At 39.6% G+C, this 16,759-nt stretch overlaps 1 long non-coding RNA gene across 2 annotated transcripts in view; it reads right to left on the reverse strand.

Annotated features, from left to right (window-relative positions):
* Positions 1 to 13,146, reverse strand: part of LOC101944715 (uncharacterized) — a 212,046-nt gene extending 198,900 nt beyond the window's left edge. For both annotated transcript variants that reach the window (XR_010592566.1, XR_006174935.2), the window contains exon 1: positions 13,024 to 13,146. This is a non-coding gene — a long non-coding RNA (uncharacterized LOC101944715). The remainder of the gene's footprint in view (positions 1 to 13,023) is intronic.
* Between the last annotated feature and the right edge of the window lie 3,613 nt (positions 13,147 to 16,759).

A 16,759-nucleotide genomic window follows, 5' to 3' on the forward strand; every position in this document is an offset into this window, starting at 1 on the left:
AGTTTGCAGTTGAACGGCTTGTTTGGTTTTTAACATCCAGTCACTTAAAACTGAGTCTCACCCTGATTTTAACTTTGCTCCATCTAAAATGTTCAATGACATCCGTAACATTTGATCCAAGTTTGAAGTTAAATAAATGAATAAATAAATAAAGTCAGTCACTCCCAACTCTTGGAAGTATTTCATTATCATTTGCACAATTATTTTACTATGAGAGAGTAATAAATACTTGAAATTTACAAAAAATAATCTAATAAATAGCATTGAGTCAAATAATTATTTTCTTGAATTTTTTATAAAAATTGGCTTTACTAAAATTGCTCTATGTATTTTACTATGGATACTATGTAACATACTAGTCATTTTATAATAAATTACTTACTAGTAAAAAGACTGTTTTCCTACTTAGAACAAGGAACCAGTATCCTTTTAAAAAAAAAAAATTAAGGAGTCCTGGTCTTTTTGACACAACAAAAATTAGGAGACGGGCAAATTGGTTTGGATAATATTGGAAACAAACTGAACCTTCATCCCAAAACTCTTTCAAAGAGACACTGTTAGGTTAAAAACAACGACCCATATCGCTTGAGTTAATCCACACACAGAGCACCGGAAACTACTTGTTTGCTCTCATGTCGTTCAATGGGAAGCAGGTTTTGCATCCTCCTGAAACTGACAGGTGTCTGGGCCAACAGAACACACACATCTCAAGGATTCATTGGAGACCAGGGCCATCTGTGTGGAAACCCTGTGCCTCTGCGCTGCCTCCCACCCCCTTCCTAATATTACCGTCTCCATGGTAGCATGCTTCTGACAGACGCACCAGCCATTCTCTCTGGAACCTCCCCTCAGGGACATTTCAGAGAATCGAGGGAGAGAGAATCCCTCCAAGTCAGTGGCTTTCAACATGTTCCATATTGTGACTATCTCAGCTCCTTCTCCCACTCAGCAAAATGGGAAGGGCCGGTGGTCATGACAGCCCAGCTTGAGAACCCCTTCCCCAAAGTTAGTGCTTAGCCAGCATTAATTTAGGTAGGGAATTCCCAGAGGATTATAGCAAACCTGCCCTGTGGCATTGTCAGCTCCCAACTGGTCTTATTTGAAACCCCACCCCAACTCACGTATCCTGAGCCCCATAGTAACAGTAGTTCTCAAACTTTTTACCATCTGGTTCACTTTTATTGAAGCTCATAAGTTCAGACCCCTAGAGACAATTCATACATATCAACTACTGATGGAATACTAGAATACCAAAGCATATGCAATCATCACAGCTTGTAAATGGACACATCTGCCTGCAACGGCAGAGCTGATTTCTGTGCACATGGCTTATCCAAATGTGGAAAGGCTGATCCAAACTGACACTGGTGTGGGACCTGTGAAAGGCTCAAGTGACAGGGACTCTAAGGTAGACAGAATGAAGCTACAAGAACCCAAGGGAAGAAGGGACGCAACAGGAGACCCCATCATGCCAGCCAGTTTCTCCATGGGTCCTCATTCCCCTAGCCTGTGCTTCTCATCTCCCAGATGGCAAGGCTCTAAAGTAGCCAGCTACTGTTTCTCCTTTCCCATGCTTCTGCGTATCCATTCTATACTGGCTGGCTGAGCATCTGCAGAGAGGAGTACTGAGAGCAAAAGAGAGAAGAATCTCCCTGTGAGCAACACTGTCACCACAGTAGCCCTGGTGGTTAGGAGGATTCAGGGGAGGGGAATCCATATTCAGACCCTGCTAGGTGTGAAGGAGGCTTTAATTGGAGCTGGAACAAGCACACAGGAAATCTAACGGCAAATCCCACGCAGCCATTGGTATTTTCAGGAGTGCAAACAACTACAACAACAACAACAGACCAGTGTTTCAGGCCCCACCCAGACACTTCTCAGGCCCACCTAGCAGAAGGGCCAGGCTGCACAGTCTGAGAAAGCCTATGATAGAACACCTATGAAGAGGCTCCAGTAATGCCAATATCCTGTCAACACACATGAATGCATGTGCGCGCACACGCGCGCGCACACACACACACACACACACACACACACACACACACACACACACAGCACCTGGACGAGATTTGCTTATGGAGGGGGAGGATATAATTTGGCTAAACATTTTAAACCCACATTTCCTTAGCTGTTTTATTAATAAAAATCCTTGTATTTTAGAAAATAAAATTAATCCAATTCATTTTTCACCATTAGTGGTATTTGCTTGCATTCTTGCATTTCTCAAATCTGGAACAGTGAAAATAGACTAGCCAGTCCTGCTTTTGTTCCTAATCCATTACTAGTGAGTTTAACTGTCTGACTCATGCACTAGCAAAATGTGAGAAATATTTAAATATAGATGAAGGGTTTCCATGAGAATGCTAAAAAAAAAAAATGAAAACAGTTTGTAAAATCTCAATGGCTCAAAACCTGATAGTAATTTCCTAAAATGCAAAAAAGTTTGGCTCTCTTTTCCACGTGTTTGGACTCTTCCCCATCCAAGCCTAACCAGAAGCAGAAAGTACCAGGAGTCTCATGAGAAAGTCCATTGTCAATAGAGAGAAGCTTAACCTGTTTAAAACGCTGATCAAAATTTTCAATAAAAGGATATGGGCCTGCTGCAAAATTTGCATCTGATTTCCAGTTTGTATTCCACCCCTCAGATTTCCATATCCAAGATTTTCGTTTGACCTGTCTGGAGTTTTCACAATTTTTTCAGTACAGTACTGCAAAAACAAGTGGCTCAGGTAGAATAAGCATCTGACTTTTTGGATACCTTTCTGAACTAAACCAACCTCCATATTTGTTGAGGTTCACCCATCATTGCTTAACAAATCTCATTTTAGGGCCCCCCAAAAGTGCACTTCCAGTATTTCCAATGAACATTTTTGGTCATATGCAAACAGATATTTGCATACATAAAATAGTACCTGTGCATACCATCACCCTTAGAAGTGTGATTCTGTATAAACAAACAGGTGGCAACGAATATATCAGAAGCCCTTAGTACTTAGTCCAAACTTCTCGTCACTTTTTAAATGTTGTTTTAACTGTGGTGTCTTTACCATTTTAGCCCCTACACTATCCTATATTATTAACCTCCACACTCACTTTTTCTCGCTCTCAGCTCACGTCACACACATCAGAGCAAAATCCCACTGATCTCATTCTCAGCATTACTTTTTATATCAGTGGTTTTTGAAGCGGTTTCTTTTTGACACATCAATGTTTCGCATTTAGCTGAGTAGCTCATGCGGGGCGCCTAATGAGCTACTGGTTTCAGAGTGGTAGCCGTGTTAGTCTGTATCAACAAAAACACCTCGTGGCACCTTAGAGACTAACAAATATATTTGGGCATAAGCTTTCGCAGGCTAAAACCCACTTCATCAGATGCCTGGAGTGGAAAATACAGGAGCAGGTATAAATACGTGAAAAGATGGGAGTTGCCTATCAAGTGTGAGATCAGTCTAATGAGACAATTCAATTAACAGTAGGATACCAAGGGAGGAAAAATAACTTTTGTAGTGGTAATGAGAGTGGCTCATTTCAAACAGTTGGCAAGAAGGTGTGAGTAACAGTAGGGGGAAATTAGTATGGGGGAAATTAGGTTTAGGTTTTGTAATGACCCAACCACTCCCAGTCTTTATTCAGGCTTAATTTGATGGTGTCCAGTTTGCAAATTAATTCCAGTTCTGCAGTTCCACGTTGGAGTCTGTTTTTGAAGTTTTTTTTGTTGAAGAATTGCCACTTTTAGGTCTGTTATTGAGTGGCCATGGAGATTGAAGTGTTCTCCTACTGGTTTTTGAATATTATAATTCCTGATGTCAGATTTGTGTCTATTTATGCTTTTGTGTAGAGACTGTCCGGTTTGGCCAATGTACACGGCAGAGGGGCATTGCTGGCACATGATAGCATATATCACATTGGTAGATGTGCAGGTGAATGAGCCCCTGATGGTGTGGCTGATGTGGTTAGGTCCACCAACCCAGGAACCAAAACCCGGTGCCAACACTGTCCACATATCTATCAAGGGACACCATCATAAGGCAACTCCCATCTTTTCATGTATTTATACTTGCTCCTGTATTTTCCACTCCGTGCATCTGATGAAGTGGGTTCTAGCCCGCGAACAGAGCCGGCTCCAGGCACCAGCTTAACAAGCAGGTGCTTGGGGCGGCCAAGGGAGAGGGGCGGCACCTGCGGCAATTCGGGGGCGGCAGGTCTCTCACTCCCTCTAGGAGCGAAGGACTTGCCGCTGAACTGCCGCCGCCAATCGTTGCGTTTTTTTTTTTTTTTCTTGCTTGGGGCAGCAGAAATGCTGGAGCCGGCCCTGCCCGTGAAAGCTTATGCCCAAATAAATTTGTTAATCTCTAAAGTACCACAAGGACTCCTTGTTGTTTTTAATGGGCTACACTCAGAGAGAGACAATGAAGAGCAAGCAAACCAGCTGACGTAGAGAAAGGCCCCAAGGTTGTCAGCTTTGAGGGGTTCATTCACCAGAATTTGCTTTTCTGGTGATCACTTGGTCGAAGCTCTGGTGATGTCATTTTCCCCATTAATCCTATGCTTATTTTGATATCATTGACATTATGACACATCAACTGACACAGTGTGATCCCTGTGGTCTTTAAGTAAGGAGCTTGTCACTGCTATTCTGAAAAACAAAAAAGCAAAGGCTGTTATCTCAAAAACATTCTTACTACTATCAAGTATTAAAAAAAAACCCACTATGTTTGAATATTATGTTATTGATGGAATTAAGTGTCTACCATGTGGATCGTGTCTCTAGGCATAGGAGGATGAACAGATGCTGTGCACCAGACTTTCAACCCTTGTGTTGGCACAGCTATGTATGGCTTCAACCCTTCTCTGCTAGGCAGCCGAGTAATAGTGGGGGGAGGAAGAGATGTTATAGCTTGTAAAGTGCTGACTCTGCATACTCCCATCTAAGCGGAAAAGACAAGCTCCAGAAAAAGTGGGCCACAGAGGAGTGCCTCTGAGACATCTGTCTTCCTGGTGCTCTCTCTACCAGGCACAGTGCAGCTATATGCCTCACTCAGGGTTGTGACTAAAGGCACAGTCTAGTACTGAGGATTTGATCCTGCACTACTGAATTCAAAAGGAGTTTTGCAGTTGACTTCAAATGGCACATAACTGTGCTCCAAGGGAGTGGGTCACATTTCAAATTAGTTGCACAACCAGGAACAGAACCTAGGAGTCCTGACCCTCAGTTCCCTGTTCTAACTACCAGATACTACCCCAAGACAGAGATAACATGCCAAAATCTCAGTCTGGAGCACATATTTAAATTTTGAACACCTAACAATAAATCCTGCATATTAACTGAAACTGTGTGAATTGCATCACTAGAGTAATTTCCATCCAGAGCCTTAAAATCAGGGCCACATGTTCTTCCCTTTATTGCAAAGATTTTACTTTCCTCCCCCCTTAGTTAGAACTCTGCTGAATTTTTCAATATATTCATGGAAACAAGATATTTCATCTCGTGGATTTTATCCCAGTTCTGTCTATACACATTTTAGATAAATTAAGATAAAATAAATCCATGTTATTGTATTATTTTGTGCCATCTCTATGAAATAAGGCCCATCTTTGTATTTTGTAAGGAATGTTGACATGGCTGAAAACGTTGCATGAAGTGTAATCTTTGAGGATTGCGCTGCTAGAAAAAATAAATCCAAGCCTTTAAGTCCCAGAGTGATTGGGACTTGATTGAAATGCCTCTGAAACATACATCCCAATACAGCTATGCTGTAAAGTTCATACAATTGATCAACAATGTAGCAGTAGCAAAAGTAGTGACTAGTAGCTTTGTTTTCTAAACATCTGTTCATTTTTTACAAACATAAAACATGCCCATGAAATAAATAAATTACATGTGACCCTTTACTTTTTGAAAAGAGAATTGCAAACTTACAGTAGCAAAGAAAACACCATGTTTAAAAGGGGTGCAAACCTAAGGCAGCCTCAGGGACAAAAAACAAACAAAACAAAAAACCCTAAGGGCCAAATTCCATAATTGAGAAAACTCCTTTTGATAAGTTTTGCTCAATTAAGAATCACAGAGTTTAGCCCGATAAACAAGGCCATCATCTGTGTTGTATTGGCATAGATATCCCATCTTTTGTGGTCCACTTCTGTTCTCTCATGTGGGCACAACTCCCAATGATTTCAAATGGGAATAGTATCAAACTCCACACATCCAGCAAATGTATTGTGACAAAGTCTAATATCCAGGACACCTATAGTCATAAGAAAGACATTAGGGAAGAGGAGGAAGCAACATTTCAGTCAACAGGGATTTGGTTTCATGGGCCATCTTGCTGTCCGTAGCATTGGTATTTGTTATCATGTAAATATGTTAAAATACCTTTCTAGGTCATTAGATCACTTGTTACAATTCTAGAGATATTGTGCTAAGAAATTTCTATTTAGACACTGTTCCATGCATCTATCTAAGGTTTATCAATAGCATCATCACCGGGTGTTTAAGCACTGTTAAAGAAGTGGCTGCACTGCAATAGTGAAATGGTAGTGTTAAGGCACTATCTGCTTTTACTTAACAACTCAGTCCAACACCACACATCCAATACAAGATGAACAGAATAACGGTATATAAAAAAAATGAAATGTTGGCAAAGATAAATGTTTCTGAATTGGCCAAGGAAGCCAAGTGAAATCCCTCTCAGCTAATATGAGGTGAGCGTATATCAATGAAAACGTGCCTTGTAATATCTAACAAATTATCAATCAAAAAAGATCAGGGAAATGTGGTCAGTTAAGAAAGTTAAGGTTTCAATACCCAAACATAAAAAGTTAGTTGACACCATCTGCCAAATATTTTTCAAAACTTTCTCTTAGAGCACAGTCTTCTGCAGGGTCACAGAAATCCTGTTGCAGTATTTGAGGATGAAACTCCTACGAGAGGCAGAAAATTATATTCCTAATGTTCTCACTTGATATGTTGCAGTGTGAACTTCTGGGAGATGATGATGAAGCCTGTGATAGTATTAGGCTTCAAACTGGTGGCACAATGATAACTCCAGAAACCAGCAAAGCAAAGAGAGGTGAAAATAACACTTAGTGAAAGGGACAAGAGTAGCTTAAAGTGTTGATTTCCCAGTAGTCAAACCAGAAAACTCCCTTGGCTTGTTCTGGCAGTACTAGTTCTGCTTCTGCCTTAATTCTGCTTGTCTCTACATGAACAAAAATATCTTCTGCGTCTTCTGAATCAATGAGCTCTCCCTAATGAACATCAGCCATTGGTGAGGTGGGAGCAGGTCATTTTTATGAGAGCTGTGACAATCAATGTCATTTAGATTTTGTTCAATTCAAGAACATAAATTGGAGAGTGAGTAACCTGGGCATGACAGTTTGATTAATCAAATACTAGCTTCAGAAGAGATATCTACTTGCTTACTAGAAGTATAAGAGAGCTTGTAATGAGGAAAAGTTAAATTCAACATAGTTTCACGATATCTATTTCTGTTGTCACATGATCTAAGCAAGAGCATAATTATAATTCCTGAATCAACATGCATCATATCACCAGATAGGAGTTTGAAATAGGACAATTAAAGATAACAACCTTCACAGACACGGTGGGAGATTCCCAAAATTGAGCACAGCACCTTGGTCTGGCATCAGCACTTTGGCAAAAGCCACAAGCACACATAGGCAGAACAACACTACAGAAAATAGCTTCCTCCCAGGCAAACAACTCACTTTCTGGACTATTCATATGGAATGCAGCCATGTGGTTATTGAATCATCAGAGAAAAATGGCAGAATCATCAAGGGGATGCCATCTGATATTACCACCGGCAACAGCTCAGGAACAAAGGGATCCACACCACATGAAATGCAGGCAGAATTGTCAAAGTCATTTTCTGAGTCATGCAAATTACCCCCAAGATCATTCGGCCACTAGGAGCACAATTGCCTTGTGACATGGGGTCAACCAGATCCCAGAGCTTGAGATCTGCAAGGACTCCAGTGCCACAAAGCCAAATCCCAGTTCATTTATTTATTTATTTTAAAAGGGAGGGGGACAAGAAAAGAGATAAAAAGAGGCAAAACCCATATCTCCAAACAGAGTCCTGTATTACAGTGCTTACAGATTTCGCCCATTCCCCACAAGAAAGAGCCTTCTTGAGGCAGACATCCAGTAAAATCTTATAATCTGGAGAGGGTACCCAACCTTTCTTTTAAAGGGACAGTGCCTTATCACGTTTCCAGGCACTAAAGAGAAGATATGATACATGTGCCATATGATAGCATTTTTTTCTACTGCATGCAGAATATGGGAGAAGTGAAGTCCAGACAGTGGTAAAGATATCTGCCCAAGCATTCTGTCCATTTTGTATTCTGGTCAGTGCTGTTGGTTGAACGGGGTAGCAAGCACAGGTTTTTTGTGGGTTTTTGTTTGTTTGTTTTTGTAAGGGAGGGGGTTTGTTTGAAATAAGATGTCTTTGTAATAAATACATTTATGGGGACACTGGGTGCTCTAGCTTAACATATCATGTTGACTTTGGCACGCTACTTAAACTCTTTTGATAAAACCCTGGCTCCAGTGAAGTTAATGGGAATTTTCCCATTGACTTTAATAGGTCCAGAACTTCACCTTTCATGGCCCCCAGATGAATTACAGGAAGAATCATCATAAACCCACTGTAGTGTAGTAAATAATTTTCAAAAGCACCTAGGTGACAGGCTCACAAGTCCCATTTTCAAAAGAGATTTAGGCACTTAGGAGCCGAAGGGTATGTCTACATGGCAATAAAACACCCATGGCTGGCCTATGTCAGCTTACTCAGGCTTGCAGGGCTCAGACTGGAGGGTTATAAAATTGCAGTGTAGACATACCTTGCATACCAAGAGAGCCTGGGCTCGTACAACCCCGCAAGCCTGAGTCAGCTGACTTGGCCCAGATGTTTTACTGCAGTGTAGACATACATTAAGACATACATCTTCTGTCGATCTCGCTACTCCCTCTCGGGAAGGTGGAGTACCTACTGTGATTCCCACAGAATGTGTTATCTCCTGCTCATCAGGAAGGACTATTGAATCCAAATGGGCCATTGTAACAGACTTCGTCAATTTCTCCTCCCACCCATGAAGAGATTACCTGCAGAAGCACTAGTCCCATCAGCCTGGGGTCTAGGGAGGTGGGGTAAAATCCCTAACCAGAAGGAATGAGGGCCTCTTTATTCTGAGGTGTAAAGATTCCTAAACATAAGCACGAGATCCCATAGAGGCTTGGGTTAGCCTCAAAGGAAATTAAAGCTTGTTTATTATAGAAGCTTCTCTTACCTTTTGAACTTAAGGTTGTATCTCATTTGTGTGTGTATGTTTACCTGCTTTAACCTTGTAAATAACTCATTTATTTTTCCTAGTTAATAAATCTTCAGTTAGTTTGTTACAGGATTGGCTACCAGCATTGTCTTTGGTGTGAAGTCTAAGGTGCAAATTGACGTGGGGTAAGTGACTGGTTATTTGGGACTGAGAGTAATCTCAACATTTTGTGATCTTTGATGCAAGATGACCGTCTGTCACAGAGTCAAGCTTGCCTAGGTGGCAAGATACATTGGAATGCCCAAGAGGACTGTCTGTGACTCCATGTTAAGGCTGTATAGTGCCTGAGGAGTTTACACTTGTTATTTGGTTGGTGATATTTAAGTACAGAACTCACAACTAGTTTGGAGTTTGTGCCCTACTTCTTAACCATCTGCCCTGAGGTTCGTATTCTCACTCATGAGCTAATCCAGACAGCGGGATACCATCACCAATGGGAGAAGCCGTCCCGTCAGCATAGGTAGTGTCTTCACTGAAGCGCTACAGCAGCGCAGCTGTACCACTGCAGCATTCTAAGTCTTATTGAAAGTCAGTGGAACTGAGGCTCTTAAGTGCCAAAACGCCACTGAATGTCACAACCTAACAGCTTTGAAAGTCACAAGATTTAGGCTTCTAGGTAACATAGGCACCTTTGAAAATTTTCCCAGTGCAATTTGCTTACTGCATATAATGGGTGTTGGAAACAAAATGTTATCACCCACAATTTTATTTAATTATTTCATTACTCCATTACATTTACACCACAAATTTGAACAATGTTATGATATTGCAGTCTTGCAAAGTATATTATCATATTTCATTATGTAACACATATGCAAATTTGTCTTATGAACAATGTTCTATTATTATAATGAATTCTGAATATCTAGTACAGAATTGTCAGTGTGATAAAATAATATAAAATCTGTGTCCCATTAACTGTGCAGTCAAATCTCTACAACTAAAGGCTGCAGTTTAACGTTCACATTGTCATTCTATAGATTGGCTGAGAGAATTGACTATTTTTATGCAAAAATTGTTAGTGTAATTCCATTCTCTCTTGGGGCTTTAAGTTTATCATCTGGTTCATATTTAAAAAAAAGGCAGACAACACTCCACCCACCGGCGCACAATCCCACCCACCACCCACCTCTCCAAATAGATTTTTATATTGGAGGAATGGATCCCACTACCCATGCTTTGAAAAGAAAAAAAAATCAAGGAGAGCAAGACTACTTACTGTATAAATAATTATTCCCATTGTAATAAATTAATATTGAGCATTTGTTTAATTCAGCTTTTTTTTTCAGAGCATGAAAGTTATGCAGCAGAAAAATGCAAAAGGCATTATTGTTGCTACAGATATATTTACCTACTTCACAAGAGTGTTGCCAGCCTAAATTCATTAATGTTTGCAAAGCACTTTAAAATCTTTGATACTTGCACATATGTAGTATTTTGCAACCATTGTCACATTAGAATTGGTATTTCCTACTAATAAACTAAGTTGAATAGTTACATATGACGTAGCCAGTCATGAAATGGGAGAAGTTGGAGATGAAAAAGGCTTATCCTCTAGTGCAGCTCTCTGATAACATAAGGTTCTACCTACAGTATAATTTCCAGTGTACGGACCAAAATGAGAGGAGTTTTCCACCACTGCTTTTGGGAGAGATCATGTCTGATCTGTGACAAGCGACTATCATGAAGCTTTTACGCCATAATATTGGACTTGGTTCTCCTCCCATTTAAGTCACTGTCAACTCCCACAGACTTCAATGGGAGAATTGAACCTATTCATTCCATATCATCCCACCACTCCTAGTTATCACCCATTACATCACTGGGAGCAATTCCTCTCACTTTTTGGTGTTTGCACACTTCAAGAGCCATAGACAATTATTCTGACCCTCCCAGGGTCATTCACCATCACTCATTAAGAATATTAAATCTACCTCTAATGAATGACATTGTATACCTAAGCCACAACCTCAAAATATAGGGCTGTTATGAAGAAACAATGGCTACATGGGTAAGGCTATAACTGTGATGTGAACAGAACTAGTGCAAGTATTTAAGTAATGAAAAACTGGAGCATTCACTGGGAAATAACTGTATTAAGTAAATTTAAAAGCAATACTTCAAATCTACATTTTGTCAAAAAAATTAAATCGTCTTTGTTTACTGTGAGATAATGAATTTCTTAAGAGAGAAAGTTTTTTTGATTAATAATGCATGATCAGACAATATTGCTACAGTAGGCAGAAATAACACAGAATCATGTCTTGTCAAATATGGGTGACTAATTCAGCTCTGCAAGTATTGATTTGACAGATCACCTTCCTTTCCTTTACCTGTGCATAGCCATTTATATGTAATGGACATTTTTATTATCCACATGATATTCTTTTGTTTAAGCCTCCAATCTGAAAGCACATCAATGTATTTATAACTAATTAACAATTCTTTGGATCTCTACATTTGCATTATGTTCTAAGTTTGCGCCTCCTCTTCTCCAGCCTATTAACATCAATTAGACTTGTAAAGATATGTGAGACTGACAGGCAAACTTTGACAAAATGCTTGGGCTGATCTTCCAAACAAAGATATAATGCTATAGCATTTGTTTTTGATAAATGACTGAATTTAATAAACATTTGTTTGCATATTTTTATCATGCTAAGGAATATAATTACTTTTATTTATGTCATAAAACTACTATAACATTTTGATATATACATCACTTAAATATGTATCATTAGTATTTTATATACACTGGCAAGCTGAAGAAGTGGTTGGACTTAGGGACAGTCTATTATCCTCCAGTCTGCAGCTAATCAAGCAACATTCCACTGAGTAACATAATGGTATGTAGTAGTTACTGCATATGCTCCCATACACACTCGACAGTAGCAAATGGTTTGGTAGTATTCTGCATATGGAAAATACCTTTCAGTCAATGGACTGGGCAGATTTTTTTTATCCCACTCCTACTGTTTTTTTTTTTAATTAAAACAAAACAATGGGCCAAATCCCAATACCTTTATTCACATTGAGAGCACCTCACTCCCTAAATGATCCCACTGTCTTCTTCAGTGGGGGCAGGATTGAACCTATTCAATCCATTGCTTAATATCATTCCACTACTCCCAGCGATCATTATGAACAATTCCTCTTCCTCCTTCAGTGCAGACTAAGGTAATATTTATCTGTTTCCAGATCTGGCCTTTGTTTGTAAAGTGCCATGCATTGCATACATAATTATTAATAACGACTAGGTAGCTGTTCCGCAAGTGAAACTCTGAACGAAGTCAATGGGAGTTCAACTTGTGAAATGGCTTGTAACAGAGCCCTTGGTGGTTCCTCCCTCAAGGGATGGGGGACCCTGACTGCACCCAGTTATCTACATTGGGTGGTCACAACACAGGACCCACTTTCCTACTATTTGCAAGGGCTGTCCTCTGTGAGCCTCTTTAAGCCTCTCCAGCTGGGGAACTAAAATGAAAGTAACAAACCCTCCCACATATTCAGGGATACTGCCTCCCTGCAGTCCCAGCAAAGCCAGAGGAGGGGGGTTGTTACCAATGATCCAGTCCCAACATAATGATTTGGGGAAATCACTGTGCTTGGGTCTCTGAGACAGGCTCAGTCTCTGCCTGTCCTACTCTGGGAGTCCACTGTACTCACCTCAGGGTCGGGGTGAAAGTCTCCTGCTTAGGAGTTCGTTCCATGGCTTCAGGAGTCACTCTTACATTCTGCTACTTAGGGCAAGCCTGCTCCTTCCCCACTTGCTGACTGCAGTTTCCTTCCTTTTAAAGGCCTCCTCTCCTTCATGCATGATTAACAGGGCCAGAGGAGTGTGGCTAGCCTTGGCATCCATGTGGGTCCTACACACCTTGTCACATGGCTAAAGAATAGGATCTTTAAAAGGTAATTAACACACACACACACACACTTTCCGAGTAGGAAATAATAGTTTATGTAGAAAATTTTAAAACGTTATTTTTAAGGGAAAATAAGTTGCCTTAGGGGATTTTTATCAGGGGTTTAAAATTTCCTGCACTGATGCTCCAACACTATGATGTACCAATTGTTGGTTTAAGTAATTGTGCAGAAGAAAACAAAGCCAACCCCACCAATTTCAGCTTTTTGTGCTCTTATAGTTGCAAATTTAAATACCAAACATAAAAGCTGGTAGCATTACTTATGGTAACGTCCTACCTTGGTACAGTCATCAGACTTTTAAAAAAACTGCATCAGTATAATGTCATTTCATGATACAACTGGACTGAAGAATATTCCCCTTTGTACAGCTGCAATTATTTTAAATAAATAAGAGATAAGATCTTTTAAATATTCAGTGGACAGTTTTAACAACGTGCCAGTCACAATATAAGTGTATTTCTTTCTGGATACCTTTATTTTATAACAGTGATTTCATTCTCCAAGCTGGAATTTATCTTTTGATCAATTGTCTGTCAATGAAATTCAAAGATATAAGCAAAAGCAAAAAAAAGGAAAGTGGCAGTGTCTTCTTAGACATCTAAATACAACAACTAATGTACTTTTCGAGTTCTGTGAAGGAGAGATTTTTGGCATTCAGGCAGACTGTTAGCTCACTCCTACATTCGTTGACATCAAAACTCTCACTGTAGTCAATAGGGTTTTAGGTTTACAAAGAATGCAGGATTACATATGGCACATCCAGCCAATCTTTATGGGTATCAGCAAAGAAGGATGCCAAGCCTTGTTTGACCAGAGATACAAGTGATAACAAATACTGCTGATTAATTAGATTTTATACCCAACCCACAACCTAAACTACAGCTTCCCATTCAAATTTCACTCTTATTTACTAAGATCTTTATATGCAGGTTAATGTTATGCCACTCATCTTACTATCCCTGCCAGACTTTCACATCTCCTGCATTACAGCATATGGTTATATAAAAGGGCTATCCTTTCACTATTTTAAAATAACCAGAATGTGTCCTGAAATTCTAGAATTAAATGTAAAAGAGTCAGATGAAGAACATGAGTATGCAGAGAGAGTGGAGTTTACCACTTTATTAAAATTGTGATTGTTCACATAAAGACTCAACCAGGTCACATATTAATAATTATCACTGACAATCTTTAACATCAGACTAAACCCACAAGTGAAGCAATATTACATCTCTCTCTCTCTCATTTATCTTTACTGCTTATGGCCCCTCTGTGGTCAGCATGCTGTGAGCTTCGTGGACATTTAATTATGAACACATCATAAATGTGGCTGACAAGGCAGAAGCTGGGTTCAGATGCTCCTGGGATGAAGGAAACATTGTTGAAACTACTTAGGCTTGCATTACTTTCATTCAAACAGTGTTCTGAGTTACCATATACAATGCTGAGCGTAGAACTCCCTCTGTCTCATTTCAATTTTTTGTTTTTAATCAAATATTGTGGTAAGTCTAGGTAAAAATATTCAAACATATTGTTTGTTACCCTCTAAAAATAAAATTTCCCATTCATTATTCAAATAAATAATGGTGTAAAAACGGTGCTGTAAGGACCAAAATCCAGCTTTGGCTGCCAGAGTCACTCACCCTGGTTGCGGAAGAGGGGAGTGGAAATGTAACACCTAAGTGGTGATGTTCAGGCTTTCTGCCTGTGCAAGGTAAGATAATGGATGTCTCATGGACTTCTGGGGCATAGGCCAAAATGTTCTTAGCAGCAGCACTTATACCTCTAGCTTAAAAGGTCCACTGTGCACTACTCCCCTCACCTGCTACTTGCCTCTGAGAAACCACAGGCAGCATAGACTGCCCACCCCCCAACTCAGGGGGTCACCGCCCCTTCTTAAGCAAGCAGCATTACAGGGGTTCCATAGCCTATATCTGGGCTGTTTCTTGCATGGTTATGTTGAGTAACAAAAGAGGCTACCAGCAAATATACATTTAAAATAGGAAAATTCTGCCACAGCAAATATTATCATGGAAATAGTTTTTCTCTTGAAGACGCTGTATAATGATCAAGATCAGGGAGTATGTGTTTGATCTAAGTAAACAGAGACAATCATAAATAAATCTATTCAAGCCACTTAAGTGCCACACTTGCATAAAGCCAGTGCAAAATCAGAATCAGGTCCATGACCTTTCCATTAGAACACTACACATTTAAATTTCTTTCTGAGCTAGCTTCATATTCTCACAGAACTGCTTTGCTTTCCCCCTGCCCCAATCAGTGTGGGTTTTTTGCCCCAAGGAAACATACCTATTACTGTTTTATAACAGAAGAAATTATCTCAGTTGGAGTAAGGTTCCTGAAAGTTAATGTTATAAACAAACACTTCGAATCCCTATCACTAGTAAGCCTTACCTTCAAGAACAAAATTTTAAGAAAGGAGCTCATGTACTCTACACAAATATCAAAAATGACCTATAAAGATACCCTATGTAAGGCGATTTTTTGGGAGTGAATATTCATATAGTGTTAAAAATTTATATTTTAACAGATAGTAAACAATGTAAGCTACACTAATGTTTCAGCACTTAAGTAAGAATAAATGTGCATGCAAAGAACTAACCAGTGTCATGTTTCAAAGCAACTGTCCTCTGTAGTGCTGAGGTACATATTTCTATACCTCCCCAACAGACTAGAAATAGAAAAGACAAAGCATATAATAAAGCCAAGTACAATGAAAGAGCACCGAAGAAAGAGCTGAAAAGTAACTATCATGTTGGCAGATAAATTCTACACACAATTATTCATTCCTAGCCTCTTGACATGTAGATTAATGAGTTTGATAACCCAGGCTTCTAAGAAGTAGATTCAACTCTGTTTCACTAGCTTTCTTCTTTTCTAACTACAAACACCACTTCAGTCTATTGAGAAAAAAACAAAATCGATACATTTGCACTGGTCATCAACATTTTTGCAATTGAAGTCCTATGTCAAAAATATATGATATCTACTGTGGGACAGGTCTCTTTACTGGCCCTGTCAAGAATTCACAGGGGATCATGTGATCTCTGGAAGGAGGAGTTTTGCTTCAGAAATCCTTGCTTCTGCAGCAAGCTCAAAGTCACATAGTAGCCAAGAGAAAAAACATCAACCATTCTGCTAGTTATAATGACCCCTGTACTCACTGCAATGTGTTGTGTACATAAAATTTTCTATTTCTTCCCTGAGGCCAAATGACCTTTTGTCGACACTTTGGTTAATGCTCACTGATCAAAGTGTATTTTAAAGCAAGTGCTGTATCAGATTCCAGCCATGATGACTTTACAAGGGGTTGTGTCTGCTTCAAACAACTACACAGAGATGCACCCTCTTAGCAAGAATGAAAAAAAGGCTAATGGTTTACAGATTTATTCTTTGTGAAGGCAAGCTTTGCACAGTAGAAATGTTTCATTCTTGATCAGTGAGCAGCTTTAAGTAC

Source organism: Chrysemys picta, chromosome 14, assembly GCF_011386835.1.
Source record: "Chrysemys picta bellii isolate R12L10 chromosome 14, ASM1138683v2, whole genome shotgun sequence".
NCBI lineage: Eukaryota > Metazoa > Chordata > Testudines > Emydidae > Chrysemys > Chrysemys picta.